The following is a 5,748-nucleotide window of genomic DNA, read 5'->3' as shown; positions in this document are numbered from 1 at the left end:
ATGTAATAGCCTCACCTTGTGTTTCCTCATATTCCTTAGTTAAAGCCACAATCTGATGGTCGTCAGCTATGGGTAAGTATGATTTCTCCTCTGTGTTATGACATGTGATGATGTGCCCTCAATGCCTAATGAAATGACTAAGTTCCTTTGTATTTCTTTCACTGTTCACTGTTTTGTGTTTACACACAGAAAAGCTGTGCTGCTGGTCATGGAGTTTATTGCATGTCAAGCAGATCTATGGCTCTATGTCTGCTATTGTTTGTCAAATGATATGAATCTTTTCAAACCATGAAGTCTAGCCATCATTCCAGCCACATCCCAAATTAAATGTTTATGTTGTGGGACACAGATGAACTGGCTGTTATCCGATTCTGTCATTCTCTACACAAAATAGATGTAAGAAAGTCAAGCATTGCACAATACCCCATGAACAGATCTTGCCAATACCCTTTTGTAAATAAAGATAGCTCATGGTCAAATGTGTAGACAGTTCATATGATTGAGTCGGTGATATATCATAAAATAAAAACATGTGCGTTTTGTATGAATCTTTGTCAATTGATCAAGAATGACAAATATGTCATTGTCATATGATCTTTATGGAGTCAAAGCATAATGAACAAATATGACCGATAAACATACAGCTCATCCTCCAATCCAAAATCCACCCTCCCAAAAATATAATGCAAATCAAAGGTAGTAATCTTTCCCAATGAAATCTGCGGCTCAAAATGCGCGCCATAAGAGAATAGATGAGCACAACTGCAAACCGGAAGTGCGTCATTGTGAACCCACGCTTTACCAGCATGTGCTACTGCCATTTTGTTGCCGGCGAAATTGATGAGAAGAAGATGCCGTGTCTTCTGTTTGGGGAAGCCCAAAAGGCAATTATTGCACGAGTAAGTATATTTATGTTTATTTGAATGCGCGGGATATCAGTGCTAATTTGCATATCTGGATGTCTGCTGCGTTTAGCTTTTTGCAATATGCTTTATTACATATGTGGGTCTATGGATGTGCAGGCCTGTGTGTTCAGCCATATGCATGTGTGTTTGTATATAGATGGATATACACACATATATACATTAGTGCTGGGGACAACACTACTGTGTCAGGTCACACTACAAACTTTAGAACATGCCAAGAGTTCTCATTTCAACTTGCACCCAATGCAAGTCTAGGGCAGTAGAACCTCCAAACCCAAATGTCCCCATTCCAAAGGCTTATAGGCAAGTTATTGCCCAGAAAAAGGGGATGGGGACAGGTCTTGTATTCATCAAAATATACCACCCAAGACATGCATCCACCAATGTAATCCTGGGTCAATCACAATGTCCAGCGTTGTCCATGAAGAGGACGATTGGGAAAAATCGAATGGCAAAATATCATTAAAGACATATGCTTTTTTTCAATATATACCCCACGGCCGCCGTCCTGTCCACTCTACACTGACTCATTCCGCAGAATGGAAATCTGACAGATGCTAGCAACATATTAACTATTTGGTGGAGTTAGCGGGGACAGCTAGCTTTGCCAAACTGTGTACAGTTGTACGACAGCTGACAGGTGAGCCCTGATTGGGGAAAGTGTCATGACTATGCCCAAGCATGGCTCTCACAACTATCTGTGCCATGATTGGGGTCAGCCCTGCACCTGACCTGTGGTCAGGTGCAAGTCTTCAGCCAATCAGGGCTTCACAAGACGCAGAGCCTTGCAGGGCACCCGCCAGGCGAAGAGGCCGGCGAATGCCCTGACAGTTTGTGTGTTTGCCAAACACACAAAAACTGCCAATGTTCAAGTTGAAGTCACGTTCAGCTCCAACATTTAGCCCATCATTTATATACATACATATACATATATAGAGGGTGAGAGTGAGAGAACCAGAATGTATATCTTATATATTTCACATCATTCCTAATGAACAAGTTGTAATGTGTTTGTTTGTTTCCTTTTCTTGCCAACAGTTTCTCCTCCGCCACCACTATGATCAGCTGCTGAGCACATTTGAAAAGAGGGAGGTGATGGAGCACCTCCGCACCCGGATAAGAGTGCGAGATGGCCGGCACCCAACAGTGCTGCAATTGCAGCACCGTTTGAGTGACTTGAAGAGGAGGACGCCGGAGTTCCTCCGGTGAGATCCAGTCCGGCCTGACAGCCTGTAAGTATTACATTTAGCATGCTTCCATCCCCTATGGGCCTAACATGGTTCCTTCATAGACTGTGTACTCTATGACACCTAGCTCTATGACGATTAAGATCTCATCTATAAAGCGTTTCCAGATCTTGATGTTCTGAACCTCCTTTCCAAAGATGTAATCTTCCTCCCACTTAGACATGTATAAGTTAGCCAAACTGGGAAGGGGATATTCAGTCTCTCAAAATGTTTGTAGAAGCACTTAACATCAATGAATATAATTTGTCCTTCACCAGCAATATTAGTACCACCAATATTACATTTCTTGACCTAGACATTATAAAAAATGGGAACAAATTTGATACCAAAACCTATTTCAAGCCAACTGATAGAAATAGTTATATCCCCGTCTTCAGTTGTCATCATCCCAACTGGCTCAAAGGTATTCCCAAAGGCCAAATGACCAGAATTAGATGGAACTGCATGACAGAGGAAGACTACTGTGAACAAACTAACACCCTGGTGGAGACGTTTGAGGAAAGAGGATATAAAAATAATACTTTGAGCAAAATACAGGCAGAGATTCAGAGGAAGGATAGATTAAAACTATTGGAGCCATCTACTAGACCTAAAGACCCCACACCTCTAACATTTATTACTAATTATTCAGCCCAATACAAACAAATTGAATCCATCCTTAATAAACACTGGCATATCCTAAAAAGGGACAGAACTCTGGGCCCAATCCTCCCGAACAAACCAAAAATTATCTATAGGAGAGTACCCAACCTCAAAACTAAATTAGCTAAAAATATACTTGATCCCCCAAAGAAAAATGTGACTTTCTTTAATGGCATTGGGTTCTATCCATGCAAATATTGCATAGGCTGTAGGACTACAGGCACTAGGAAAAAGGTAGGTACCTTTAAATCCAATACGACGAATAAAAGTTATCAAATAAAAAAGTTTATATCATGCCATAGCAGGTTTGTAACTTATTTATTGGAATGCCCCTGCAGACTACAATACGTTGGCAGAACGACTAGACAATTAAAGAAAAGAATTGAAGAACATGTCAACAATATAAAGAAAGGCTTTTTGAAACATAATCTCTCTAGACATTTTATACTTTTTCATAACTGCGATCCAGGACAATTAAAAATAATAGGAATTGATAATGTAGAGAAACACTGGAGAGGTACGAATCTCATCTAGAACATTTCTCAAAACGAATCAAAATGGATCTTTATGCTGGATACCCTAACACCAAAAGGATTAAACGTTGAATTTGACTTAAATTGCTTCTTAACCAATAAATAATTCCCCTATGTATATTTCTCTCTGTAGATTTTAAATAAATTGTTTTAAATATTTTAGACTTTTTTATCTAATATTTCATATATTTTTATAATGAAGTTTGTAAAAAAACCTCAGTACCATTGATTTATACAGACTTACCGGTATAATATAGATCTGTCCTTTGGATAATAAAACAGTATCTTTATTAATAGTGGTTTAAAAGTCGTCTTGTTAATAAGAATGTATCAATGGACTGATTTTTCATGTATCTCTGATGACATCTAGTGGTGTCTTTGCATATTGACCTAGATGTTAAATATAAAAAAATCAACTTGTGGTATTGAGAGTTAGACCTGCGATCCCCCTGAGGACGTCTTTTGATGACGAAACACATCGGGGCGGGGCTACACATCTCAATACCACGAACAACAAGGAAGTACAGGATATCCACACGCTGCCTGTAAGCGGCCGATCTATTCGTTTTTAACTGTAAGTTACTATATTTTTTTAAAATAAATGTTTATGTCGACTACACCATGAGGAGTTTCCCTTTTTATTTTCGTTACATACGAACCATGGGACTCTGATGAGACGGCTGCTGGGACTACATATCGGCTTCTCATCTCTTTTGCCTACAAACTATAATGGTCTGGTGAGTGCGCACCCCAGAGGGGAGTTTTGTCGTAAACACATGGTGTGGGAGAAAGATTATTAAAGTGACATTATATAAAATTCATTTCAGTACAGCGCTGCATGACGGAATAAATGTCAGTCAAAGTACCGCAGCGCTGAATACTGAAAAATGGCCTGGATGGGAAGGGGGTTTAACACCGCGGATGTCAACTGGTTAAACACTTTTTTTGAAGTTTTTTTCATCATCAATATATCATATATATTTTTTGGACTTAATAACAGTTTGGACTCACTTGATGATTCATCACTTTTATAGATGACCCTTGAGTTGTTTTAAGGCACGTTTACTAATTGATTGCAACAAGGAATTTCATAATAAGGTTTATTTCATTGCACTTTTGCACGAAGTGAAATTTGGTATTTAATATTTCACTGGCTACCACCATAATATGATAATAGATTATACACTAAAGATTATAAACACCTATATATATTTTCTTGATAACACGTTCCTTTGATAACACGTAGTTACACATTTGATAGTTCACCCATTGGTGACCCCTAGCGCTGCACACCCATTCATATACGATTTGACCCCAGTGTCCCGAGCGCAGCAGCTTTTATTATACATATATTAAAGATATATGTACACATATTTTAATCCATAAGCGCGGATTTTACATTTTCTAGCATTTTGACAAGTACTTGCACTTGTCAAAATGCCTCGATACAAAGCGCCGAAGCTTGCGCTATGTTTTGTTCCCTACCGTGCCGCGCGTCACTGCTGCACCGGTGGGCGGCGCTCCAGGCAGTCGCAGGCCACCTAAATTAGGACCCCACCTGGAGCGCCGCCTACCGGAGCAGCAGTGAGGTGACGCTCCTCTCCAGCTCAGCGCCGATGACGTCCTGAGGCACCGCGATCGAAGCAACAGTGAGTAAGATGGGGCTTACTTTTTTGTGTAAACAAGAAGAATCTACTGCTGCAGTGCATTCTATATGTACTGTATATGTGCTACATATAGAATGTACTGCAGCACTAGATTTACAATTCTGCACTGCTAATCTGAATGGGTTAACCCTTTCGCTGCCAAGCCCTCCGGAACATTTTGCAACTCAGCTGAGTCCTCAATTTCTTTTTCTGCAGCCTCAGCACTCAATGAATGGGAAGCACTCAGTACAGAGGCTTCCCATACCATTCAGAAACGGCTGATAGTAAAATATTTACTATCAAGCAGTTTATGAATGGGGAAAAGCCTGTATAGTGAGTGTTACTCCTCATTCAGAAATTCATGAATGAACAGGAAGTGATGTAAATCATAGCCTGTTCATTCATAACTGGGGACACATAGTACTATGGGGGTTATTCACAAAGCAGTATTTAATTGCAACACAAGGTATCACAACGCATGGTAATGCATCACACAGCTTTAATTTAGCTGCCACAGTTAAATTAATGTTTTTTTTAAATAATTTAAAAAAAAATCATGCACTGCGATGCCTTCTAATAACGCACTGCAGCGCATGTGCATGGCGTACACCACAATATCGTGCGCGTGTATGATATGCGTGTGGGGGGAGGGAGGGGTTGTGTTTTTTAAATTCATTTTTTTACACATTATTTATTTTGAAATTTTTTATTATTTTTATTTATTTTTAAATTGTATTTATTATTATTATTTTTT

Source organism: Nanorana parkeri, unplaced genomic scaffold (assembly GCF_000935625.1).
Source record: "Nanorana parkeri isolate BGI_ZX_2015 unplaced genomic scaffold, ASM93562v1 scaffold2580, whole genome shotgun sequence".
NCBI lineage: Eukaryota > Metazoa > Chordata > Amphibia > Anura > Dicroglossidae > Nanorana > Nanorana parkeri.
Note: the sequence above shows the minus strand (reverse complement) of the source record.